This window comes from Trachypithecus francoisi, unplaced genomic scaffold (genome assembly GCF_009764315.1).
Source record: "Trachypithecus francoisi isolate TF-2019V2 unplaced genomic scaffold, Tfra_2.0 Lachesis_group5, whole genome shotgun sequence".
Taxonomy (NCBI): domain Eukaryota; kingdom Metazoa; phylum Chordata; class Mammalia; order Primates; family Cercopithecidae; genus Trachypithecus; species Trachypithecus francoisi.
The window spans coordinates 86,322,461-86,348,809 of NW_022681470.1; the positions used below are offsets into that span (position 1 = coordinate 86,322,461).

The following is a 26,349-nucleotide window of genomic DNA, read 5'->3' on the forward strand; positions in this document are numbered from 1 at the left end:
TGCGTCAGGGCCCACTGCCCACAATCCTGGGACTCTGTCCAGTCCTTCTCTCTTTGCAGAGTTATTCTTTTGGATCCCTGGCCACTCAGGAGCTCCTGTCAGGCCCCCTCTTATCCCATCCAGCCAGAGCCATCATGGATGGCCAAGGTAGAACAGCCGGCCCAGCTGCGTGTGGCCTTTTTCTCACAACGCCTCCACCACAGTCATTTGTAATGACCAAGACATGCCGGGTAGGCAAGAGGGTGTTGGGGGTTGGAGAATGGCCCTACTTTGCCCTGGGCTGGCACTAGAGCTGGCAGCCTGATCTCCAGCAAGAGGGGCTGAGAGAAAACCAGACACACCCCACCAACACAAAGAGCAAATCCACAGCCCAACACACAGACACACCCAGGTGCTCGTGTGCAGGAACACACACGAGTGTGCACACAGACACACACATACACACACATGCACACACACACGTGCACGCACACACAAACGGCTTGAAGGAGATCAAGGAAGAGATGGATGGAGAGATTGAAGCTGAGGCAGGGAGAAATACAGTGATTGAGTGAGACAGGGGAGGTGGAGAGGGATAGAGACAGACAGTGAGGCAGAAATAGAGAGGGGGACAGAGAAAGACAGAGAGACAGAGGGAAGGTGACAGGAGCAGGGCGAGGTGCAGGGGCAAACCCAGTAGAGAGAGGCACAGGGAGATAGAGAGCAAGATCGATAGAGCCTTGGGGAGGGAGCACCCTGCTCTGGTAGGCAGGGTCCTTTTGAGCAGACCGGGATGGGTTTGAGGGTGCTTAGACTGGGCCAGAACAGGGTGGCCAGGCTGTCCATAGGAGAGGAGCAACGGAGCACTGAGTCGGGTTTTGTCCTGGATTAATTGCTTGCTTTGGAGGTGGATTTCACAGGCTCCTTCCTTTGTTCACACCTGTCTGTGCTCTTGGTGTAGTTCGGTGATCACCTTGATTTGCAGAGTGCGCGCGCCCAACTGGTGGGAGCTGTGGCACTGGGTGTGCCCACTGGGCCCGAGGCCTGAATCTCTGGCGTGTCCTTGGGACTGGAGTTTACACGAACTTGGTGGCAATGGGAATCCTGTTGCACAGGGACTGTTTTCCTACTGGCTGGTGATGCAATGTCCTTCTCCCAGAGAAAGCAGCCCCTGCAATCTGGAGTGGAGTTCTTGACTAGCGTGTGTGGCACACACTGCCCCTGCCCGCCCCTTCCCCCTAATTGGAGGGCTGCAAAAGATGAAAGGAGTGAATCACCTGGACGTTCGGGAAGCAGGAAGGAATCGCCAACAGCTGGGAACCTGCACCTGTGCCTTTGGGGTCTGGCCCCCTGCTCTCCCGGGCTACAGCCAGGCTCCTGATGGATCATCGGTGAGGTGGAAGCAATGGGATGTTGCTGCCCAGTGGTGCTTTGGTGGTAGACCCCCAGGAAGAGGTCCCTGGCTGCAGTGGGGGTGAATTGGGGGTGAAAGCAGGCGATAAAGTGGGAGTAGAGTCAGGAGAGATCAGGAAGCATGGCGACAGTAGGGGGCAGGGAGGGAGGGCGGAAGCCACAAAAGGCTACAACAGGCCAGGTGCGGTGAATCACAAATGCAATCCCAGCACTTTGGGAGGCTGAGGCATGTGGATCACAAGGTCAGGAGATCCAGATCAGTCTGGCTTACATGGTGACACCCATCTCTACTAAAACTACAAAACATAAGCCAGTGTGGTGGCAGGTGCATGTAGTCCCAGCTGCTTGGGAGGCTGAGGCAAGAGAATGGTGTGAACCCAGGCGGCAGAGCTTCAGTGAGCTGAGATCGTGCCACTACACTAGAGCCTGGGTGACAGAGCAAGACTGTGTTTGGAAGAAAAAGACAGAGAAAGAGAAAGAAAGAAGAAAGAAAGAAAGAAAGAAAGAAAGAAAGAAAGAAAGAAGAAAGAAAGAAAGAAAGAAAGAAAGAAGAGAAAGAAAGAAAGAAAGGAAGGAAGGAAGGAAGGAAGGAAGGAAGGAAGGAAGGAATGAGGGAAAGACAAAAGAAACAAAGAAAGAAAGAGGAGAGAAGGAAGGAAGAGAGAGCTAGAAAGAAAGAAAGAAAGAAAGAGAGAGAGAGAAAGGAAGGAAGAGAGAGAGAGAAAGAAAGAAAAGAAAGAAAGAGAGAGAGAGAAAGGAAAGAAAGAAGGAAAGAAAGAAGAAAGAATGAAAGAAGGAAAGAAAGAAAGAAGGGAAGAAATGAAGAAAGCAAAAAAAAGATGAGAGAGAGAGAGAAGGGAAGAAAGGAAGAAAGCAAAAAAGCCTACAGCACCCGGTATTCCCACGTGGTCTCCCATCCAAGTACTAACCAGGCCCGACCCTGCTTAGCTTCGGAGATCAGACAAGATTGGGCGCGTTCAGGGTGTATGACCATAGATGCTGGCAGAAGCACCTGGCTTCCCCAACAGCCCGTCACAGCCACGCCCACCGTCATCCAGCTGACACCTCCAGCCCAGGGTCCCTGGGTTCGATTCGGGACCTCCAAGCTGCTCACCCGCGACCTTCCCCTGGCTCCTGAGATTTCAAGGTTCCACCACGTCAGGCCCACTCAGAACAGGGGGTGCTCCGAGGCATCAGGGCCCAGGACCCAGGATCGTGGGACCCCATCCTGACCTCAGCCCTGTCGCGGAGATATTCTTTTGGATCCTAGGGTGCTCAGGAGCTTCTGCAAGGCCCCTTCTTGTTCCACCCACACAGAGCCGTCAGGGCTGGCCAAGAGTGAACAGCCGGCCCAGCTGCACATGGCCTTTTTCTCACAATGCCCACACCACAGTCGCTTGTCCCGACCAAGACCCGGCTGGTGGGCAAGAGGACGACAGGGGTTGAGGGTTGGGGAATGGCCCTGCTTTTCCCTGGGCTGGCACTACAGCCAGCAGCCTGATCCCCAGCATGAGTTACTGAGAGAAACCCAGTCACACCCCACCACCACCAGGAGAAAATCCACAGACCCACACACAGACACACCTGGGTGATCACACACGGGAACCCACACATGTGCGGAAACACACAAAGACACACACATATACACACGTTAAGGCACATGCAAATGGCTTGAAGGAGAGCAAGGAAGAGATGGATGGAGAGATTGAAACCAAGGGAGGGAGAGAGACAGTGGTCGAGAGAGACAGGGGATGGGGAGAGGGAAAGAGACAGACAGAGAGGCAGAGAGAGAGGAACAGAGAAAGAGAGAGAGACAGACAGACAGAGGGAAGGCAACAGAAGGAGCGCAAGGTGCAGGGGCAAACCCAGAAGAGAGAGGGTGAGGGAGCTACAGAGTGAGGGTGATAGAGCCTTGGAGAGGGTGCGCCCTGCTCCGGTAGGCCGGTCCCTTTTGAGCAGGCCGGGGTAGGGTGGAGGGGGCATGGGCTGGGCTAGAACAAGGTGACCAGGCCATCCATTCAAGAGGAGCAACGGAGCACTGAGAGGGGTTTTGTCTTGGGTTAATTGCTTGCTTTGGAGATGGGGTTGGTAGGCTCCTTCCATTGTTGGTACCTCTCTGTGCTCCTGGTGTGGTGCGTTGGGACCCTAGATTTGCAGAGTGTGCCTGTCCATTTGGCAGGAGCCATGGCACTGGGCAAGACCACAATGCCCGAGGCCTGGGTCTTTGGCCTGTCCTTGGGACTGGAGTTTACATGAAGTTGGTGGCAATGGAATCTGGGTGCACAGGGACTGGTTGCCTGGTGGCTGGCAAAGCAATATCATTCCCCTGGATAAAGTGGCCCCTGCCTTCTCGAGTGGAGGTCTTGGTGTATGTGGCACCCACTGCCACTGCTTCCCACTTACCCTGGTAAAGAAGGCTACGGCAACCTGGGGATTTCGGGAGTGGAAAAGCAGCGCAAACGGCAGGGAATCTGCACCTGCACCTTTATGGACTGCCCCCCTGCTCTCCCGGGATGGATCTGAGCTCCAGTCATGGTGGCGGCAAGGCGGCAGTGGTGGTAGGCTGCTGTCTGGTTGTGCTTTCGTGGCAGACACCCAAGAGAATGACCCCAGCTGCGGCAGGGTTGTAAGTGAGTGATAAAGTGGGGGCAGAGTCCGGGTAGTTTGGAAAGGATGGCAAGAGTAGGGGGAAGGGAGGGAGGGGGAAGCCACAAAAGACAACAGCAGGGTGGGTGCAGTGGATCATGCCTGTAACCACAGCATATTGGGATTCAGAGGAGGGTGGATCACGAGGTCAGGAGATCGAGACCAGCCTGGCTAACACGGTGAAACCCCCTCTCGCCTAAAACTACAAAACATGTGCTTGGCATGGGGGCGAGCGAATGTAGTCCCCGCTGCTCGGGAGGCTGAGGCAGGAGAATGGCGTGAACACATGAGGCAGTGCTTGCAGTGAGCTGAGATCGCGCCACTGCACTCCACCCTGGGTGATAGAGTGACACTCCATCTGGAAGAAAAAGAAAGAAGGAATGAAAGGAAGGAAGGAAGAAAGGAAGGAAGGAAGGAAGGAAGGAAGAAAGAGAAAGAAAGAAAGAAAGAAAGAAAGAAAGAAGAAGAGAAAGGACGGAAAGAAGGAAAGACAGAAAGAAGGAAAGACAGAAAGAAAGAGTGAGGAGAGAAAGAAAGAAAGAAGAAAGAAAGAAAGATAAGAAAGAGGAGAAAGAAGATTTAAAAAAGGAGAAAGAGAAAGAAAGAAGGGAAGAAAGAGAGATAGAAAAGAAAGAAAGAAAGAAGAGAGAGTGAGAAGGAAAGAAAGGAGGAAAGAAAGGAGGGAAAGAAAGAAAGAAAAAAGAAAGAAAGAAAAAGAGAGAGAGAAGGAAAGAAAGGAATGTAGAAAAGAAAGAAAGACAAGAAAGAAAGCAAAAAGTCTACAGCACCCAGTATTCCCATATGGTCTCCCATCCAACTACTAACCAGGCCTGATCCTGCTCAAGTTTTGAGATTAGATGAGATCTCGCGCTCTCAGGGTGGTATGGACATAGTGGTTGGCAGAGGCGCCTGGCTGCCACAAGAGCACACAGCCCAGACATGCCTGCTAGCTTCCAGCTAGCACCGCCAGCCTGGGGCCTCCAGGCTCGAATCAGGACCCTGGAGTCACTCTCCCACAGCCTTCCCTGGGTTCCTGAGCTCCAGAGCTTCCACCACGTCCAGACTGCTCAGAACAGGCAGTGCTCCGAGGCGTCAGGGTCTAGGGCTCACGATCCTGGTTCCCCGTCTGATCCTCCGCCCTGTCACAGAGGTATTCTTTTGGATCCCTGGCAGCTCAAGAGATCCTGCGAGGCCCTCTCTTGCCCCACCCAGCCAGAGATGTCAGGACTGGCCAAGGGTGAACAGGTGGCCCAGCGGTGAATGGACTTTTTCTCACCATGTCAACACCAGGATCTGCGCCTTTTGGGTACGACCCCATGACTGCCAGGCTGTAGCCGGGCTCCTGGTGGTACGGTGACGACGTGGAAGTGGTGGAATGCTGATACCCAGTGGTTCTTTGGTGTCACACCCCCAGATGGAGTTCCCTGGGCACTTTGGTGGTGTAGGGGCGCATTAAAGGTGGAGCAGAGTCAGGAGAGTTTGGGAAGCATGGCGACAGTATATGGAAGGGAGGGAGGGGGGAAGCCACAAAAGCCTACAGCAGGCCTGGCCTAATGGATGACGCCTGTAATCCCAACACTTTGGGAGGCCAAGACTTATGGATCACAAAGTCAGGAGATCCAGACTAGCCTGGCTTACAAAGTGAAACCCCATCTCTACTAAAACTACAAAACATGAGCCGAGATTCATGGTGGGCGCCTGTAGTCCCAGCTGCTCAGGAGGCTGAGCAAGGGGAATGGCATGAAACCAGGAGACGGAGCTTGCAGTGACCCGAGATAGCGCCACTGCACTCCAGCCTGGGTGACAGAGTGAGACTCCATCTGGAGAAGAAAGAAAGAAAGAAGAAAGAAAAGAAAGAAAGAAAGAAAGAAAAAGAAAGAAAGAAAAAGAAAGAAAGAAGAGAGAGAAGGGAAAAAGAAAGAAAGAAAGAAAGAAAGAAAGAAAGAAAGAAAGAAAGAAAGAGGAGAGAGAAGGAAGAAAGAAAGAAAGAAAGAAGAAGAGAGAGAAGGGAAGAAAGGAAGCAAGAAAGGAAAGAAAGCAAAGAAGCTTACAGCACTTGGTATTCCCAGGCGGTCTCCCATTCACATATTAACCAGGCCTGATCCTGCTTAGCATTCGAGGTCAGACGAGATCAGGAGCATTCGGGGTGATATGGTGGTAGAGGCTGGCAGAAGTGCCTGGCTTCCCCAAGAGCCCTGCGCAGCCATGCCTGCCAGCTTCTAGCCAGCACCTCTAGTCAGGGACTGCCGGTCTGTTATCAGGACCCCCTGAGCTTCTCACCCACATCCTTTCCTCAGTTCCCAAGCTCCCAAGCTTCCATCACATTGCACTCGCTAGGAACAGGGAGTGATCTAAGGCTTCAGGGCCCAGGACCCATGATCCTGGGACCTTGTCCGGTCCTCCACCTTGTCCGGGAGGTATTCTTTTGGTACCTGGCTGCTCAGGAGCTCCTGTGAGGCCCACTGTGGCCCCACCCAACCAGAGCAATCAGGGCTGGCCAAGGGTGAACAGCAGGCCCAGCTGCACGTAACCTTTTTATCACAATGCCCCCAATACGGTTGCTTGTCCCTAACAAGGCCTGGCTGGTAGGCAAGAGGGCCTGGTGTGTTGGGGATGGGGGATGGCCCTGCTTTGCCCCAGGCTGGCACTTGAGTGGGCAGCGGGAATCCCGTTGAAAGGGGTTGAAAGAAACCCAGACGCACCCCACCACCACCAGAAGCAAATCCACAGCCCCACACACAGACACACCCGGGAGCTCTTGCACAGGAACTCACACACGCGTTAGCGCAGGCACACACACAGACACACACACACTCACAGACGCACGCACACACAAATGGCTTGAAGGAGAGCAAGGAAGAGATGGATGGAGAGATTGAAACTGAGGGAGGGACAGAAATACAAACAACCATCAGAGAATACTATAAATGCCTCTATGCAAATCAACTAGAAAATCTAGAAGAAATGGATAATTTCCTGGACACTTACACTCTCCCAAGACTGAACCAGGAAGAAGTTGAATCCCTGAATAGACCAAAACAGGCTCTGAAATTGAGGCAACAATTAATAGCCTACCCACGAAAAAAAGTCCAGGACCAGATGGATTCACAGCTGAATTCTACCAGAGGTACAAGGAGGAGCTGGTACCATTCCTTCTGAAACTATTCCAATCAATAGAAAAAGAGGGAATCCTCCCTAACTCATTTTATGAGGCCAACATCATCCTGATAACAAAGCCTGGCAGAGACACAACAAAAAAAGAAATTTTAGACCAATATCCCTGATGAACATCGATGCAAAAATTCTCAATAAAATACTGGCAAACCGGATTCAGCAGCACATCAAAAAGCTTATCCACCATGATCAAGTGGGCTTCATCCCTGGGATGCAAGGCTGGTTCAACATTCGCAAATCAATAACGTAATCCAGCATATAAACAGAACCAAAGACAAGAACCACATGATTATCTCAATAGATGCAGAAAAGGCTTTTGACAAAATTCAACAGCCCTTTATGCTAAAAACGCTCAATAAATTCGGTATTGATGGAACGTACCTCAAAATAATAAGAGCTATTTATGACAAACCACAGCTAATATCATATTGAATGGGCAAAAACTGGAAAAATTCCCTTTGAAAACTGGCACAAGACAGGGATGCCCTCTCTCACCACTCCTATTCAACATAGTCTTGGAAGTTCTGGCTAGGGCAATCAGGCAAGAGAAAGAAATCAAGGGTATCCAGTTAGGAAAAGAAGAAGTCAAATTGTCCCTGTTTGCAGATGACATGATTGTATATTTAGAAAACCCCATCGTCTCAGCCCAAAATCTCCTTAAGCTGATAAACAACTTCAGCAAAGTCTCAGGATACAAAATTAATGTGCAAAAATCACAAGCATTCTTATACACCAGTAACAGACAAGCAGAGAGCCAAATCAGGAATGAACTTCCATTCACAATTGCTTCAAAGAGAATAAATACCTAGGAATCCAGCTTACAAGGGATGTAAGGACCTCTTCAAGGAGAACTACAAACCACTGCTCAGTGAAATCAAAGAGGACACAAACAAATGGAAGAACATACCATGCTCATGGATAGGAAGAATCAATATCGTGAAAATGGCCATACTGCCCAAGGTGATTTATAGATTCAATGCCATCCCCATCAAGCTACCAATGAGTTTCTTCACAGAATTGGAAAAACTGCTTTAAAGTTCATATGAAACCAAAAAGAGCCCGCATTGCCAAGACAATCCTAGGTCAAAAGGACAAAGCTGGAGGCGTCACGCTACCTGACTTCAAACTATACTACAAGCTACAGTAACCAAAACAGCATGGTACTGGTACCACAACAGAGAAATAGACCAGTGGAACAGAACAGAGTCCTCAGAATAATACCACACATCTACAGCCATCTGATCTTTGACAAACCTGAGAGAAACAAGAAATGGGGAAAGGATTCCCTATTTAATAAATGGTGCTGGGAAAATTGGCTAGCCATAAGTAGAAAGCTGAAACTGGATCCTTTCCTTACCCCTTATACGAAAATTAATTCAAGATGGATTAGAGACTTAAATGTTAGACCTAATACCATAAAAACCCTAGAAGAAAATCTAGGTAGTACCATTCAGGACATAGGCATGGGCAAGGACTTCATGTCTAAAACACCAAAAGCAACGGCAGCAAAAGCCAAAATTGACAAATGGATCTCATTAAACTAAAGAGCTTTTGCACAGCAAAAGAAACTACCATCAGAATGAACAGGCAACCTACAGAATGGGAGAAAATTTTTGCAACCTACTCATCTGACAAAGGGCTAATATCCAGAATCTACAAAGAACTCAAACAAATATACAAGAAAAAACAAACAACCCCATCAAAAAGTGGGAAAGGATATGAACAGACATTTCTCAAAGAAGACATCCATACAGCCAACAGACACATGAAAAATGCTCATCATCACTCGCCATCAGAGAAATGCAAATCAAAACCACAATGAGATACCATCTCACACCAGTTAGAATGGCAATCATTAAGAAGTCAGGAAACAATAGATGTTGGAGAGGATGTGGAGAAATAGGAACACTTTTACACTGTTGGTGGGATTGTAAACTAGTTCAACCATTATGGAAAACAGTATGGCGATTCCTCAAGGATCTAGAACTAGATGTACCATATGACCCAGCCATCCCACTACTGAGTATATACCCAAAGGATTATAAATTACTCTACTACAAAGACACATGCACACGTATGTTTATTGCGGCACTATTCACAATAGCAAAGACTTGGAATCAACCCAAATGTCCATCTGTGACAGACTGGATTAAGAAAATGTGGCACATATACACCATGGAATACTATGCAGCCATCAAAAAGGATGAGTTTGCGTCCTTTGTAGGGACATGGATGCAGCTGGAAACCATCATTCTTAGCAATCTATCACAAGAAGAGAAAACCAAACACCGCATGTTCTCACTCATAGGTGGGAACTGAACAATGAGATCACTTGGACTCGGGAAGGGGAACATCACACACTGGGGCCTATCAGGGGGAGGGGGGAGGAGGGAGGGATTGCATTGGGGAGTTATACATGATATAAACGTTATGCACATTTACCCTAGAACTTAAAGTATAATAAAAAATAAAAAATAAAAAAATAAAAATAAATAAAAAAAAAAAGAAAGAAACTGAGGGAGGGAGAGAGACAGGGATTGAGAGAGAGAGGGGAAGGGGAGAGAGAAAGAGACAGACAGAGAGGCAGAGAAAGAGAGAGGGACAGAGAAAGAGAGAGACAGAGAAACAGAGGGAAGGTGACAGGAGTAGCTCGAGGTGCAGGGGCAAACCCAGAAGAGAGAGGGGGAGGGAGCTACAAAGCGAGAATGATAGAGTCATGGAGAGACACTGCCCTGATCTTGTAGGCAGAGCCCTTTTGAGCAAACTGGGATAGGGTGGAGGGGGCTTGGGCTGGGCCAGAACAGTGTGGGCATGCCGTCCATACGAGAGGAGCACCGCGGAGTGTTGAGATGGGTTTTTTCTTGGATTAATTGTTCGCCTTCGATATGGGTTTTGTAGACTAGTTCCTTTGTTGGAACCTGCCTGTGCTCTTAGTGTGCTGCTGTGGGCCCCATGAGTTGCAGAGTGCACCGGCCCATTTGGTGGGAGCCATGGCACCAGGCGTGACCATGGGGCCCAAGGCCTGGGTCTCTGGTGTGTCCTCTGGACTGGAGTTTACACGAAGTTGATGGCAACGGGAATCCAGGTGCAATGGGACTGTTTTCCTGGTGGCTGGCAAATCAATGTCCTTCCCCCAGATAAAGCAGACCCTATCTTCTGGAGTGGAGGTCTTGGCTGGCATGTGTGGCACCTGCTGCCACTGCCCACCCCTTCCCCCGGTTTGGAAGGTTGCAGCAGCGTTCGATGAGTACATTGAATCGCCTGAGTCTTCTGGAAGTGGGAAGGCAGCACAAAGGGCAGGGAACCTGCACCTGCGCCCTTATGGTCCTGCCCCCTGCCCTCCTGGGAAGGACCCGGACTCCTGGCTTGCCGGCAGCGAGGTGGAACTGTTGGGAGGCTGCTGTCTGGTTGTCCTTTTGTGGTGGACCCCAAAGAGGATGTCCCCAGTTGCGGCGGAGCTGTAGGTGGGTGATAAAGTGGGAGCAGCGTCCAGGGAGGTTGGGAAACATGGTAACAGTAGGGGGAAGGGAGGGAGGGGGAAGCCACAGAAGACTATAGCAGGCCGTGAGCAGTGAATCACTCCTGAAACCACAGCACGTTGGGATTCAAAGGAGGGTGGATCACGAGCTCAGGATATCCAGACCAGCCTGACTAACACGGTGAACCCCCGTCTCTACTAAAACTACAAAACATGAGCCCAGTATGGGGACAGGTGCCTGTATCCCTACTGCTCGGGAGGCTGAGCAGGAGAATGGTGTGAACACGTGAGGTGGAGCTGGCAGTGAACCGAGATAGGGCCACTGCACTCCATCCGGATGATAGAACAAGATTCTGTGTGGAAGAAAAAGAAGGAAGGAAGGAAGGAAGGAAGGAAGGAAGGAAGGAAGGAAGGAAGGAAGGAAGGAAGGAAGGAAGGAAGGAAGGAAGGAAAGAAAGAAAGAAAAGAAAAAGAAAGAAAGAAAAGAAAGAAAGAAAAGAAAGAAAGAAAAGAAAGAAAGAAAAGAAGAAGAAAGAAAGAAGGAAAGAAAAAGAAAGAAGAAGAAAGAAGGAAAGAAGAAAGAGAGAAAGAAAGAAGGGAGAGAGAGAAGGAAAAAAAGAAGGTAGAAAAGAAGGAAAGAGAAGAAAGAAAGCAAAATACCTACAGCACCTGGTATTCCTAGGTGGTCTCCCATCCAAGTACCAACCAAGCCCAACCCTACTTAGCTTCCAAGATCAGATGAGATCTCGTGTGTTTAGGGTGGTATGTCCTTAAACTCCAGCAGAGGTGCTTGGCTGCCACAAGAGCCCGGCCCAGCCATGCCCACCGGCTTCCAGCTCCCAAGCTGCCGAGCTTCCACCACGTATGGTCTGCTCGGTACAGGGAGTGCTCCGAGGTGACAGGTCCCAGGGCCCACAATCCTGGGACCCTGTCCGATCATCAGCCCTGTTGTGGAGGTATTCTTTTGGAACCCTGGTGGCTCTGGAGCTCCTCTGAGCCCCCTCTTGTGCCACCTAGCCAGAGCCGTCAGGGTTGGTCAAGGGAGAACAGGCTGCCCAGTGGCCCGTGGACGTTTTCTCACAACGCCAACACCCAGGCCTGCGCCTTTGGGGTCCGGCCCTATACCTCGCAGGCTGCAGCCGAACTCCTGGTGGGGTGGCAGCTAGGAGGAAGCAATGGAATGCTGCTGTCTGGTGATGCCTTGGTGGCGCAACCCCAAAAGGGGTTCCCCGGGTGCGTCGGTGGTGTAGGCGGGCGATAAAGTGGGAACAGAGTCAGGGGAGTTTGGGAAGCATGGCCACAGTAGGGGGAAGGGAGGGAGGGGAAGCCACAAAAGCCTACAGTAGGTCGGGTCTGGTGGATCACGCCTGTCATGCCAGGACTTTGGGATGCCAAGGTGGGTGGATCACGAGTTCAGGAGATATACACCAGCCTGGCTAATATGATGAAATCCAGTCTCTACTAAAACAACACAACATGAGTCAGGCATGGTGGCAGATGTCTGTAGTCCCAGGTACATGGGAGGCTGAGGCAGGAGAATGGCATGAACCTGAGAGGCCGTGCTTTTAGTGAGCCAAGATCACACCACTGCACTCCAGCCTGGGTGACAGAGCAAGACTCTATCTGGAAGAAAAAGAGAGTAAGAAGAAAGACAGAAAGAAAGAAAGAAAAGAAAGAAGGAAGGAAGGAAAGGAAAGAAAGGGAGAAGAGAGAATGAGAGAAGGGAAGAAAGGAAGGTAGAAAAGAAAGAAAGAAAGAAAGAAAGAAAGAAAGAAAGAAAGAAAGAAAGAAAGAAGGAAGGAAGGAAGGAAGGAAGGAAAGGAAAGAAAGGGAGAGAGAAGTGAAGAAAGAAAGGTAGAAAAGAAAGAAAGAGGAGAAAGAAAGCAAAAATGCCTACAGCATCTGATATTCCCAGGCGATCTCCCATCCAAGTAGTACCAGGCCCGACCCTGCTTAGCTTCTGAGATCAGATGAGATCGGGCATGTTCAGGGTTGTATGGCCATAGACTGTGGATCAGGACACTCGAGCTGCTCACCCGCAGCCTTCTTCCGGCTCCGGAGCTCCCAAACTTCCACTACGTTGGACCCGCTCAGAGCAGGGAGTGCTTCGAGGCGTCAGGGCCCAGGGCCCATGATCCTGGGACTCCGTCCAGTCCTCCGCCCTGTCATGTAGTTATTCTTTTGGTTCCATGTTCGTTTGGGAGCTCCTGTGAGGCCCCGTCTTGCCCCACCCAGGCAGAGTCCTCAGGGCTGGCCAAGGGTGAACAGCTGGCCCAGAGACCCATGGCCTCTTTCTCACAACGCCACCACCATGGTCGCTCTTCCCCAACAAGAACTGGCCAGTGGGCAAGAGGGCGTGGGTGGTTGGGGGTTGGGGTATGGCCCTGCTTGGCTCCGGGGTGGCACTAGACCCAACAGCCTGATCCTCGGAGAGAGGGACTGAGAGAAACCCAGACACACCCTATCACCACCAGGAGCAAATCCATGGCCCCACACAGAGATACACCCAGGGGCTCGCATGCGGGAACCCACACACGTGCGCATGCACACACACAGACACACACAAACACACACACACATGCACACACACACAAACTCCTTGAGGGAGAGTAAGGAAGAGATGGATGGAGAAATTGAAACCGAGGGAGGGAGAGAGACAGGGGAGGGGGAGAGGGAAAGAGACAGACAGAGGGGCAGAGAAAGAGAGAGGGACAGGGAAAGAGAGAGACAGAGAGATGGGGGAAGGCGACAGAAATAGCATGAGGTGGAAGGGCAAACACAGAAGAGAGAGGGAGAGGAAGGAAGAGAGTGAGAGTAATAGAGTCTTGGACAGGGAGAGTCATTCTCCATTAGCCAGGGACATTTTGAGCAAGCCGGGATAGGGTGGAGGGGGCTTGGGCTGGACCAGAACAGGGTGGCCAGGACACCTATGCAAGAGGAGTAATGGAGTGCTGAGACCGGTTTTGTCTTGGATTAATTGCTTCCTTTGGAGGTGGATTTTGTAGGCTACTGCCTTTATTAGCAACTCCCTATGCTCTTGGTGCGGTGTGGTGGGCCCCTCGATTTGCAGAGTGCACACAGCCAATTGTCTTAAGCCGTGGCTCCGGCTGTGCCCACAGGGCATGAGGCCAGGGTCTCTAGCATGTCCTTGGGACTGGGATTTACATGAAGTTGGTGGCAAAGTGAATCCGGGTGCACAGGGACTGTTTTCCTAGTGGCTTGCAAAGCAATGTCCCTTCCCCAGATAAAGCAGTCCCTGCATTGTGGAGCGGAGGTCTTGGCTGGCGTTTGTGGCACCCGCTGCCCCTGTCCTCCCCTTCCTCCAGTTTGGAAGGTTGAGGCAGTGCCCGATGAGTGAATTGAATCGCCTGGGTGTTCTAGGAATGGGAAGGCACCGAGCACAGCAGGGAACCCCTGTCTGCAGGGGTCCGGCCCCCTGCCCTCCCAGGCTGCAGCCAGACTCCTGATGGGGTCGCAGCAAGGCAGAAGCAGGGGTATGCTGCTGCCCGGTAGTGCTTTGTGTGCGGACCACCAAAAGTGGGTCCCTGGCTGCGGCTGTGGCGTGGGGGTAGGTGAGCGATAAAGGGGGAGTAGAGTCAGGGGAGGTTGGGAAGCATGGCGACAGTAGGGGGAAAGGAGGGAGGGGCGAAGCCCCCAAAAGCCTACAGCAGACCGGGTATGGTGGATCACGCCTGTAATCCCAGCACTTTGGGAGGCTGAGGCAGGTGGATCACGAGATCAGGAGATCCAGACTAGCGTGGCTAACACAGTGAAACCCCGTCTCTACGAAAACTACATAACATGACCCCGGCATGGGGGCGGGTGCCTGTAGTCCCCGCTACTCGGGAGACTGAGGCAGGAGAATGGTGTGAACATGCGAGGTGGAGCTTACAGTGAGCCGAGATCATAGCACTGCACTACACTCTGGGTGATAGAGCGAGACTCTGTCTGGAAGAAAAAGAAAGAAAGACAGAAAGAAAGATGAAAGAAAGAAAGAAAGAAAGAAAGAAAGAAAGAAAGAAAGAAAGAAAGAAAGAAAGAAAGAAAGAAAGAAAAAGAAAGAAAGAGGAAGGAAGGAAGGAAGGGAAACAAAGAGAGACAAAGAGAGAGAGAAAGAAAGAAAAGAAAGAAAGACACAAAGTAAGAGCGAAAGAAAAGAAAGAAAGAAAATAGAAAGAGAGAGAAAGAGAAAGAAAAGACATAAGGAAAGAAAGAAGAAAGGAAAGAAAGGAAGAGAAAGAAACAAAAGAAAAAAGAAAGAAAGACAGAAAGAAAGAAAGCAAAACATGAGAGAGAAAAGGGAAGAAAGGAAGGTAGAAAAGAAGAAACAAGAAGAAAGCAAAACATGAGAGAGAAAGGGAGAAAGGAAGGTAGAAAAGAAAGAAACAAGAAAGAAAGCAAAAAACCTACAGCACTCGGTATTCCCACACTGTCTCCCGACCAAGTACTAACCAGATCCGACCCTGCTTATCTTCCAAGATCAGGTGAGATCAGGCATGTTCAGGGTGGGATGGCCATAGACGTGGGCAGAGGCCCCTGGGAGCGGGAAGGCACGGCGAACGGCAGGGAACCTGCGCCTGTGCCTTTAGGATCCAGCTGCCCACCCTCCCAGACTGGGGCCGGGCTCCTGTCGCGGCGCCGGCGAGGGATAAATTGTGGGATTCTGCTGCCCGATGTTGCTTTGGTCCCCTGCAGACCCCCAGGAGGAGGTCCCCAGCTGCGGCGGGGGTGTTGGCAGGTGATAAGGAAGGAGCAGAGTCAGGTGAGGTTGGGAAGCATGGTGACAGTAAGGGGAAGGGAGGGATGGGGGATGCCACAAAAGCCTACGGCAAGCTGGGCATGGTAGATCACTCCTGTAATCCCAGCACTTTGGGAGGCTGAAGCATGTGGATCACCAAGTCAAGAGATCGAGACCAGCCTGGCTTACACAGTGAAACCCCATCTCTACTAAAACTACAAAACATGAGCTGGGAGTCGTGGTGGGCACCTGTAGTCCCAGCTGCTCAGGTGGCTGAGGAAGGGTAATGGGGTGAATCTGTGAGGCGGAGCTTGCAGTGAGCTGAGATTGCGCCACTGCATTCCAGTCTGGGTGACAGAGCGAGACTCCATCTGGAAGAAAAAGAAAGAAAAAAGAAGAAAGGAAGAAAGAGAGAAAGAAAGAAAGAAAAGAAGGAAGAAAGGAGAGAAAGAAAGAAGAAAGAAAGAACGAAAGAAAGAAGAAAGAAATAAAGAAAGAAGAAGAAAGAAGAAAGAGAGAGAGAGAGAGGGAAGAAAGGAAGGTAGAAAAGAAAGAAAGCAAAAAAGCCTACAGCATGCAATATTCCCAGGCAGTCTCCCATCCAAGTGCCAGCCAGGCCCGACCCCACTTAGCTTCCAAGATCAGACAAGATTGGGCGTGTTCAGGGTGCTATTGCCACAGATGCCCACAGAGGCACCTGGCTGCCCCAAGAGTCCAGACAAGCCATGCCCGCTAGCTTCCAGCCAGCACCACCAGCCAGGGGCTGCCCGGCTGTGATCGGGACCCTGGAGCTTCTCGCCCATATCCTTCCCCCAGCTCCCGAGTTCCTGAGCTTCCACCCCATCACACCTACTTGGAACAGGGAGTGCTCTGAGGAGTCAGGGCCCAGGACCCATGATCCTGGTACCCCGTCCTGTCCTCTACCCTATCAGGGAGGTATTCTTTTGGTAACTGACCACTCAGGAGCTCCTGTGAAGCACCCTCTTGCCCCACCCAGCCAGAGCCGACAGGGCTGGCCAAGGATGAACAGCTGGCCCAGCCGCTCGTAGCGTTTTTATCACAACTCCCCCAACATGGTCGCTTGTTTCGACAAAGTCCCAGCCAGTGGGCAAGAGGGCATGGTGGGTTGGGGATGGGGGATGGCCCTGCTTTGCCCCAGGCTGGCACTAGAGCTGGCAGGATGATCAATGGCAAGAAGGACTGAGAGAAACCCAGACACACCCCACCAACAACAGGAGAAAATCCACAGCCCCACACAGAGACACACCCAGGCGCTCACATGCCGGAACCCACACACACGCGTGTGGACACACACAGACACACACAAAAACACACACACACTCATGCACAAACAAACATCTTGAGGGAGAGCAAGGAAGAGATGGATAGAGATATTGAAACCGAGGGAGGGAGAGAGACAGTGAACGAGAGAGACAGGGGAGGTGGAGAGGGAAAGAGACAGACAGAGAGGTAGAGAAAGAGAAAGGGACAGGGAAAAAGAGAGAGACAGAGAGACAGAGGGACGGTGACAGAAATAGCGGGAGGTGAAGGGGAAACCCAGAAGAGAGAGGGGGAGGGAGATAGAGAGTGAGAGAGATAGAGCCATGGAGAGGGAGCGCCATGCTCTGTTAGCCAGGGCCCTTTTGAGTAGGCCGGAATAGGCTGGAGGGGCCTTGGGTTGGGCCAGAACAGGGTGGCCAGGCCATCTACGTGAGAGGAGTTACGGAGCGCTGAGACTGGGTTTTTCTTGGATTAATTGCTTGCTTTGGAGGTGGGTTTCGTGGGCTCCTTCTTTTGTTGCACTTCCCTGTGCTCTTGGGGCAGTGCAGAGGGCCCCTTGGTTTGCAGAATGCCCCTGCCCATTTGGTGAGAGCCGTGACACCGGGTGTGCCCAGGGGGCGAGAGGCCTGGGTGTTTGGCGAGTCCTTGGGACTTTAGTTTACATGAGGTTGGTGGCAATGGGAATCCGGATGCACAGGGACTGTTTTCTTGGTGGCTGCCATAGCAATGTCCTTGCCCCAGAAAAAGCAGGCCCTGCGTTCTGGACCGGAGGTCTTGGCTGGCCTGTGTGGCACCCGCTACACCTACTGGTCCCTTTAACCGGTTTGAAAGATCACAGCAGCGTCCATTGAGTGGATTGAATAGCCTGTGTGTTCCGGGAGTGGGAAGGCACTGTGAACGGCAGGCAACCTGTGCCTGCGCCTTTGGGGTCCAGCCCACTGCCCATCCGGGCTGGAACCAGAATCCTGGTAGAGCGGCAGTGAAGTGGAAGCAGTGATGTCTTGCAGCCCATTGGTGCTTTGGTGGTGGACCCTCGGAGGGGGTCCCAGGCTGTGGCGGGTGTGTAGGTGGGCAATAAATGGGGAGCAGAGTCAGGGGAAGTTGAGAATATGGCAATAGTAGTGGGAAAGGAGGGAGGTGTGAAGCCACAAAAGCCTACAGGAGGCCAGGCATCGTGGATCACACCTGTAATCCTAGCACTTTGGGAGGCCGCGGTTGGTGGATCACAGGATCAGGAGATCCAGACCAGCGTGGCTAACACATTGAAACCCCGTCTCTACTAAAACTACAGAACATGAGCTGGGCGTGGTGGCGAGCACCTGAAGAAGTAAGGAAAGAAGAAACAAAGAGAAAGAAAGAAAGAAAGAAGGGAAGAAAGAAAGAAAGAAGGAAAGAAGCAAGAAAGAAATAGAGAATGAAAGGAAAGAAGAAAAGAAAGAAGGAAAGAAAGAAAGAAACAAAGAAGAAGGAAAGGAGACAAAGAAATAAGAAAAGAAGGAATGAAAGAAACAGAGAAAGAAAAGAAAGAAGGAAAGAAAGAAGGACAGAAACAAAGAAAGAAAGAAAGAATGAAGGAAATGAAAGAAGAATAAAGAAAGAGAGAAAGAAAAGAAAAAAGATGGAAAGAAAAAGAGACAGAAAGAAAGAAAAGAAAGGAAGAAGAAAGGAAAGAAGAAAGATAGAATGAAGGAAGAAAAGAAAGAGAGAAAGAAAGAAAAGAAAGAGAGAAGAGAGAGAGAGAAGGAAATAAAGGCAGGTAGAAAAGAAAGGAAGACAAGAAAGAAACAAAAAAGACTACAGAACCCGGTATTCCCAGGCAGTCTCCCAATCAAGTACTAACCAGACCCCACACTGCTTAGCTTCTAACATCAGACAAGATCGGGGAGGTTCAGGGTGGTATACCTGTAGACACCAGCAGAGGTGCCTGGCTGCTCCAAGAACCCGGCCCAGCCATGCCCACTGGCTTTCAGCTGGCACTGCCAGCCTGGGTATGCCGGGCTCATATCCGAACCACCAAGCTGCTCCCCCTCCACCTTACCCATCTCCCAAGCTCCTGAGATTTCACCACATCGGGCCCGCTTGAAACAAAGTGTGCTCCGAGGAATCAGGGCCCAGGGCCCATGATCCTAGGACATCATCTAGTCCTCCGACCTGTCACAGAGGTATTCTTCTGGATCCCTGGCGGCTCAGGAGCTCCTGTGTGGCCGCCTCTTGCCCCACCCAGCCAGAGCCATCATGACTGGCTAAGGGGGAACGGGCGACTGAGCAGCGCATGGACTTTTCTCACAATGCCAACACCAGGGTCGTTTACCCCGACCAAGATCCAGCCGGTGGTCAAGAGCGTGTGGGGAGTTGGGAGTTGGGGGATGGCCCTGCTTTGCCCCATGCTGGCACTAGAGCCAACAGCCTGATCTCCAGTGAGAGTGGCTGAGAGAAACCCAGACACACGCCACCACCAACAGGAGCAAATCCACAGGCCCACACACAGAAACAACAGGGTTCTCGTGTGCAGGAACCCACACACGCATGTGTACACACACACAGATGCACACACACACATGCACACACATACAAACGGCTTGAAGGAGAGTAAGGAAGAGATGGTTGGAGAAATTCAAACCGAAGGAGGGAGAGAGACATCCATCGACAGAGATAGGGGAAGGGGAAAGGGAAAGAGACAGACAGAGATTCAGAGAAAGAGAGTAGGGCAGAGAAAGAGACAGAGACAGAGGGAAGGCGACAGAAGTAGTGGGAGGTGCAAGGGCAAACTGAGAAGAGAGAAGGAGAGCAAGCTAGAGAGGGCGAGTGATAGAGCCATGGAGAGGGAACACACTACTCCGGTAGGCAGGGCCCTTTTGAGCAGATGGGGATAGGGTGGAGGGGGCTTGGGTTTGGCCGGAACAGTGTGGCCAGGCCGTCCATGCGAGAGGAGCAACGCAGTGCTGATACGGATGTTGTCTTGGATTAATTGCTTGATTTGGAGATGGGTATCTTAGGCTCCTTCCTTTGTTGGCAACTCCCTGTGTTCTTGGTGCAGTGCGGTGGGTCCCTTGATTTGCAGAGTATGTCCGCCATTTGGTGGGAGCCGTGGCACCGGGCATGCCCATGAGGCCCGAGGCCTGGGTCTCTGGGGCGTCCTCTGGACTGGAGTTTACACGAAGATGGTGGCAATGGGAATTTGGGTGCACAAGGACAGTTTCTCTGGTGGCTGGTGAAGCAATGTCCCTCCACCGGATAAAGCAGCCCCTGCGTTCTGGAGCGGAGGTCATGGCTCACCTGTGAGGCACCCGCTGCCCCTGCCCACCCCTTCCTCCGGTTTGGAAGGTTGCAGTGGTGCCTGATGAGTGGATTGAATCGCCTGGGCATTCCAGAAGTGGGAAGGCACTTTTAACAGCAGGGAACCCGCGCCTATGCCTTTGGGGTCTGGCCCCTTGTCCCCCCGGGCTGGAGTCGGGATCCTGGCGGGGCGTCGGCGAGGCAAAAGCACTGGGATGCTGCTGCCCAGTGGTGCTTTGGTGGCGCCCCCCCAGAAGGAGGTCCCCAGCTGCAGCGGGAATGTAGGGGTGCCATGAATGAGGAGCAGAATCAGGGGATGTTGGAAAGCATGATGACAATAGGGCGAAGGGAGGGAGGAGAGAAGCCACAAAAGCCTACAGCAGGCCGGGTGCAGTGGATCACACTGTAATCCCAGTACTTTGGGAGGCTGAGGTGGGTGGATCATGAGATCAGGAGATCCAGACCAGCCTGGCTTACTCGGTGAAACTGCATCTCCACAAAAACAACAAAACATGAACTGGGCATGGCAGAGGGCACGTGTAGTCCCAGCTGCTCAGGAGGCTGAGGCAGGAGAATGGCATGAACATGGGAGGCGGAGCTTGCAGTGAGCTGAGATCGCGCCACAGCACTCCAGCCTGGGTGACAGAGCGAGACTCCGTCTGGAAGAAAAAGAAAGGAAGGAAGGAAGGAAGGAAGGAAGGAAGGAAGGAAGGAAGGAAGGAAGGAATAAGTAAATAAATAAGAAAGAGAAAGGAAGAAACTAAAGAAGGAGAGAAGGAAAGAAAGAAGGGAACAAAGAAAGAAGGAAGGAAGGAAGAAGGAAGGAAGGAAGGAAGGAAAGAAAGAAAGAGAAAAAGGAAGGAAGGAAGGAAGAAAGAAAGGAAAGAAAGAAAGAAAAAGGAAGGAAGGAAGGAAGGAAGAAAGAAAGACGGGGAGTAAGAAAGAAGGAAAGAAAGTGAAAAAGGAGAGAGAGAGAGAGAAGGGAAGAAAGAAAGATAGAAAAGAAAGGAAGACCAGAAAGAAAGCAAAAAAGCCTACAGCACCTGGTATTCCCAGGCAGTCTCCCATTCAAGTGCTAACCAGGCCTGACCCTGCTTATCTTCCGAGATCAGACGAGATCGGGCTCATTCAGGGTGGTATCACCCTAGACACCGGTAGAGGTGCCTGGCTGCCCCAAGAGCCCAGCAAAGCCATGTCTGCCAGCTTCCAGCCCATACTGAGAGCCCGGGGTTGCAAGGCTCGGATTGGGAACCACGTGCCACTCACCCACATCCTTCACCGGGCTCCCGAGGTCCTGAGGTTCCACCCCGATGGACTGGCTCAAAACAAGGAGTGCTCCGATGCATCAGGGCCCAGGGCATGATCCTAGGACCCCATCTGGTACTCTGCCTTGACGCGGAGGTATTCTTTTGGATCCCTGGTGGTTCAAGAGCTCCTGTGAGGTCTCCTCTTGCCCCACCCACCCAGAGACGACAGAGCTGGCCAAGGGCGAACAGTCGGATCAGCCATGCATGGTCTTTTTCTCACAATGCCCCCAAAAAGGTGGGCAACAGGGAGTGGGGGGTTGGGGTTTGGGAGATGGCCCTGCTTTGCCCAGAGCTGGCACTTAGTTCCGGCTACCTGATCACTGGCGAGAGGGGCTGAGAGAAACCCAGACACACCCCACCACCACCAGGAGCAAATCCACAGCCGCACACAGAGACACACCTGGGCGCTCGTGCATGGGAACCCACACACAAGTGTGTGCACAGACACAGAAACACACACACACATGCACGCCCACACAAAGGGCTTGAAGGAGAGCAAGGAACAGATGGATGGAGAGATTGAAACCCAGCGAGGGAGAGAGACAGCAATAGTGGGACAGGGGAAGGGGAGAGGGAAAGAGACAGACAGAGAGGCAGAGAAAGAGAAAGAGACAGAGAGACAGAGGGAAGGTGACAGAAGTAGCGTGAGGTTCAGGGGCAAACTCAGAAGAGAGATGGGGAGAGAGCTAGCAAGCGAGAGTGATAGAACCTCTTAGAGGGAGCTCCCTGCTCTGGTAGGCAGGTCACTTTTGAGCAGTCTGGGATAGGGTGGAGGGGCTTGGGCTGGGCCAGAACAGGGTGGCCAGGCCGTCCATGCGAGAGGAGTAATGGAGTGCTAAGACAGGTTTTGTCTTGGTTTAATTGTTTGCTTTGGAGGTGGTTTTAGTAGGCTCCTTCCTTTTTTGGAAATTCCCTGTGCTCTTGGGACGGTGCAGTGGGCCCCTTGATTTGCAGAGGGCACCCGCCCATTTGGCTTGACCTGTGGCAGCAGGCATGCCCACGGGGGCCTGAGGCCTTTGTCTCTGGCGTGTCCTCGGGACTGGAGTTTACACAAAGTTGGTGGCAATGGGAATTTGGGTGCACAGGGACTGTTTCCTTGGTGACTGGTGTAGCAATGTCCTTCCCCCAGATAAAGCAGCCCCTGCGATCTGGAGGGGAGATCTTGGCTGGCATGTGTGGCACCAGCAGCCCCTGCAAGCCCCTTCCCTGGGTTTGGAAGGTTCTGGTGGGTGGCGCCTGATGAGTGGATTGAATTGCCTGAGCGTTCCGGAAGTGGGTAGGCACCGGGAACTGTATGAAACACACGCCTGCACCTTTGGGGTCCGGCCTCCTGCCCTCCCAGGCTGGAAACAGTCTCCCAGCAGTGCGGCGGCAAGGCAGAAGCAGTGGGGGGCTGCTGTCCTGTGGTGCTTTGGTGGCGGACCCCCAGGAGGAAGTGCCCAGCTGTGGTGGGGTGTAGGCGGGTGACAAAGTGGGAGCAGAGTCAGGGGAGGTTGGGAAGCATGGTGACAGTAGGGGGAAGGGAGGGGGGGGAGTCACAAAAGCCTACAACAGGCCGGGAGTGGTGGAACATGTCTGTAATGACAGGATTTTGGGATGCCAAGGTGGGTGGATCACCAGTTCAGGAGATCTAGACCAGCCTGCCTAATACAGTTAAACTCCATCTCAAAACATGAGCTACATGTTTTGTAAACTACAAAACATGAGCTGGGCGTGGTGGAAGGCGCCTATAGTCCCAGGTGCTCGGGAGGCTGAGGTAGGAGAATGGCATGAACCCAGGAGGCCGAGCTTTTAGTGAGCTGAGATCGTGCCTCTGCACTCCAGCCTAGGAGACAGAGCGAGACTCTGTCTGGAAGAAAAAGAGAGTAAGAAAGAAAGACAGAAAGAGAGAGAGAGAGAGAAAGAAAGAAAGAAAAGAAAGTATGAAGGTAAGAAGGAAGGAAGGAAGGAAGGAAGGAACAAAGAAAGAGAGAGAAAGAAGAAAAGAAAGAAGAAGAAAGAAAGAAGAAAGAAAGGAAAAAAGAAAGAGAGAAAGAAAGAAAGGAAAGAAATGGAAACCATCATTCTTAGCAAACTATCACAAGAAGAGAAACCAAACACCGCATGTTCTCACTCATAGGTGGGAACTGAACAATGAGATCACTTGGACTCGGGAAGGGGAACATTACACCTGGGGCCTATGATGGGGAGGGGGAGGAGGGAGGGATTGCATTGGGGAGTTATACATGAATAAACGTCATGCACATGTACCCTAGACTTAAAGTATAATAATAATAATAAAAAAAAAAAAAAGAAAGAAAGAAAGAAGTAAGAGAAGAAAGAAGAAAGAAACAAAAAGAATAAAAGAAAGAAAGAAAGAGAGAAAGAGAGAAAAGAGAGAAATGAAGAAGTGAGAGAGAGAAAAGGAAAGAAATGAAGGTAGAAAATAAAGACAAGAAAGAAAGCAAAAACCCCACAGCACCCAGTATTCCCAGGCGATCTCCCATCCAAGTACTAACCAGACCCGATTCTGCTTAGCTTCTGAGATCAGACGAGATCACGCACATTCAGGGTGGTATGGCTGTAGACGCTGGCATAGGCACCTGGCTTCCACAAGAGCCCAGCACTGCCATGCCTGCCAGCTTCCAGCCGGCACCGCCAGCCTGGGGCCTCCGTGCTCGTATCGGGACACCCGAGTCACTCACCTGGGGCCTTCCTCCGGCTCCCGAGCTACCGAGTTTTCATCACGTTGAGCCCGTTCGGAACAGGGAGTGCCCTGAGGCATCAGGGCACATGGCCCACAATCCTGGGACCCGGTCCGCTCCTCCACCTTGTCGCAGAGGTATTCTCTTGGATCCCTGGCGGCTCAGGAGCTCCTGTGAGGCCCTCTCTTCCCCCACCCAACCAGAGCCATCAGGGCTGGCCAAGGGCGAATAGGTGGACCAGTGGCTGTGGCCTTTTTCTGAAAACATCAATACCCAGGCCTATACTTTTGGGGTGCGGCCCCCTGCCCTACCAAGCTGGAGCTGGGCTCCTGGCGGGGTAGCAGCTAGGCAGAAGCGGCAGAATGTTGCTTCCTGGTGGTGCTTTGGTGGCGCACCATCAGAAGGAATTCCCCAGTTGCATCTGGAGGTATATGGTCGCGATAAGGGGGAGCAGAGTCAGGGGAGGTTGGGAGGCATGGCGATAGTAGTGGGAAGGGAGGGAGGGGGGAAGCCACAAAAGCCTACTGCAGGCCGGGTGCAGTAGATCAAGAATGTAATCCCAGCACGTTGGGAGGCCAATGCCTATGGATCACGAGGTCAGGAGATCCAGACCAGCCTGGCCTACATGGTGAAACCCCATCTCTACTAAAACTACAACACATGAGCCAGGCGTGGTGGCGCTCGCATGTAGTCACAGCTGCTGGGGAGACTGAGGCAGGAGAATGGCATGAACCTGGAGGCGAGCTTGCAGTGAGCTGGATTGTGCCACTACAGTCCAGCCTGGGTGACAGAGTGAGGACTCCGTTTGGAAGAGAAAGAAGAAAGAAAAGAAAAGAAGAGAGAGAGAGAGAGAGAAAGAAAAGAAAAGAAAGAAGAAAGAAAGAAAGCAAGAAAGAAAGAAGGGAGGAGGGAGGGAGGGAGGGAGGGAGGGGGAAAGAAAAGAAAGAAGAGAAAGGAAGGAAGGAAGGAAAGAAAAGAAAGAAGAGAAAGAAAGAAGGAAAGAGAAAGAAAGGATAGAAGGAAGAAAGAGAGAAAGAAAAAAGAAAAGAAAGAGAGAAAGAAAGAAGGAAAGAAAGAGAAAGAAAGAAAAGAAAGAAGAGAGAGAGAGAAGGACAGAAAGGAAGGTAGAAAAGAAAGAAACAGAAGAAAGAAAGCAAAAAAGCCTACAGCACCCGGTATTCCCAGGCAGTCTCCCATCCAAGTACTAACCAGACCCGACATTGCTTAGCTTCTGAGATCAGACGAGATCGGGTGCAGTCAGAGTAGTATGGCCACAGACGCTGACAGAGGCACCTGACTGCCAAAAGAGCACAGCCCAGCCATGCCCGTCACCTTCCAGCTGGCACCACCAGCCCGGGGACGCCAGGCTTGGATAGGGACCCCGGGCTTGGATAGGGATCCCTGAGTCGCTGGCCCGCAGCCTTCTCCGGCTCCTGAGCTCCCGAGTTTCCACCACTTCGGGCCTGCTCGGAATGGGGAATGCTCCGTGGCATCAGGGCCCAGGGCCCACGATCCTGGGACCCTATCTGGTCCTCCGTCCTGTCACAGAGGTACTCTTTTGGATCCTGGGCAGCTCAGGAGCTCCTGCAAGACCCTCTCTTGCCCCACCAGCCAGAGCCATCAGGGCTGGCCAAGGGTGAACTGGCGACTGAGGAGCACATGGACTTTTTCTCACAACGCCATCACCATGGTCGTTTATCCTGACCAAGACCCAACTGGTGGGCAAGAGGGCATGGGGGGTTGGGGTTGTGGGATGGCCCTGCTTTGCCCCGGGCTGGCACTAGAGCCGGCAGCCTGATCTCCAGCGAGAGGGGCTGAGAGAAACACAGACACACGCCACCACCACCAGGAGCAAATCCACAGCCCCACACACAGACACACCTGGGCTCTCGCATGCAGGATACCACACAGGCATGCACACACAGACAAACACACACACACGCACACATGCACGTAGTACACACTAAAGGCTTGAAGGAGAGCAAGGAAGAGATGGATGGAGAGACAGAAACCAAAGGAGAGGGAGAGACATCCATCGAGAGAGACATGGGAAGGTTAGAGGGAAAGAGACAAACAGAGATTCAGAGAAAGAGAGTGGGACAGAGAAAGAGAGAAACAGACAGAGGGAAGGTGACAGAAGTAGTGGGAGGCACAGATTCAAACCCAGAAGAGAGAGGGGGAGGGAGCTAAAGAGCAAGAGCCATAGAGCCTTGGAGAGGGAGCGCCCTGCTCCTGTAGGCAGGGCCCTTTTGAGCAGACAGGTATAGGGTGGTGAGGTCTCAGGCTGGGCCAGAGCAGGTTGGGCAGGCTGTCCATGCGAGAGGAGCAATGAAGCGCTGATACGGATGTTGTCTTGGATTAATGGCTTATTTT

At 51.8% G+C, this 26,349-nt stretch overlaps 6 pseudogenes; all 6 read right to left on the minus strand.

Moving 5' to 3' along the window:
* Positions 1-2,272: 2,272 nt before the first annotated feature.
* Positions 2,273-2,390, minus strand: LOC117077006 (annotated as a pseudogene).
* Positions 2,391-11,347: 8,957 nt separating this feature from the next.
* LOC117076969 lies at positions 11,348-11,466 on the minus strand (annotated as a pseudogene).
* A 1,114-nt stretch (positions 11,467-12,580) lies between these two features.
* On the minus strand, positions 12,581-12,698 carry LOC117077053 (annotated as a pseudogene).
* An 8,318-nt stretch (positions 12,699-21,016) lies between these two features.
* On the minus strand, positions 21,017-21,135 carry LOC117076897 (annotated as a pseudogene).
* A 2,606-nt stretch (positions 21,136-23,741) lies between these two features.
* LOC117076945 lies at positions 23,742-23,860 on the minus strand (annotated as a pseudogene).
* Positions 23,861-25,136: 1,276 nt separating this feature from the next.
* Positions 25,137-25,255, minus strand: LOC117076877 (annotated as a pseudogene).
* Between the last annotated feature and the right edge of the window lie 1,094 nt (positions 25,256-26,349).